We start from the raw sequence: 800 nt of genomic DNA on the forward strand, positions 1-800 counted from the left end.
CCCCGCAGCCTCCAGCTGCCGGAAGCCCCAGTCCGGGAGGTGTGCCCCGCTCAGCTGGCAAAACCGAGGAAGTCAAGGGCATTGACGGCGAAGCCCGTGTCTCACTTGGGCTCCAGCAGGAAGGCGACCCCTGGTCACTCCGTCAGCAGGTGGCCCCTGCGCCCATCGCTTCTGTCCTGAGTAGCTAGGAAACCCTCCTCCCTCGGTGGAAATGAACACGGCGGTGACTTCAGCCAGGTGTCCTGCCCCGCACGGGGCAGCTTAGCCTGAGTTCTGTGTAGGGACTGAGAGCCCCAGCCCCTTTACCTTCAAGATGGCAGATGTGTTCACATGCACGAAGCGAACCTCCGACAGGATGGTCTTCCAGACATCTGTGTCCGACTCTCTGTTTACAATGTCCTGTGGAGACAGATCTGGGGTCACTTCACTCCTTAAACGTAAACTAGACTGGTAGAGGGGCCGGCCCACAGGGCAGTGGTTAAGCTTGTGCCTTGGGAACCAGATCCCACACAGCCAACTGTGGCTCAAATACCAGATCTGGCGGCTTGAAAATGACACTGGGCACTTATATGCGCCTGCCCCAGATCCTGACAGGACGGAGACGTGAAGGAGCAGGCTCCGTGGTGACCCACCGAGCAATGAGGTCAGCTCAGGCTGGTCTCAGCAGACACCCTGCTCCTTCCCGTGCCGGTGCTAGAGCGGCCTCCCCACTTCAGCTGCGGAAGGGGAAGTGAGGGTCCACTCGCAGGCGGGAAGGAGCCGCCAAGAACAGCTGCAGCTGATGGCAAAAACCTCCGCTC

General features: G+C 60.2%; 1 protein-coding gene across 1 annotated transcript in view; it reads right to left on the minus strand.

Moving 5' to 3' along the window:
• Window positions 1–800, minus strand: part of POMT1 (protein O-mannosyltransferase 1) — a 28897-nt gene that overhangs the window by 5163 nt on the left and 22934 nt on the right.

Source organism: Tupaia chinensis, unplaced genomic scaffold (assembly GCF_000334495.1).
Source record: "Tupaia chinensis unplaced genomic scaffold, TupChi_1.0 Scaffold143602_1, whole genome shotgun sequence".
In the NCBI taxonomy this organism is placed as follows: domain Eukaryota; kingdom Metazoa; phylum Chordata; class Mammalia; order Scandentia; family Tupaiidae; genus Tupaia; species Tupaia belangeri.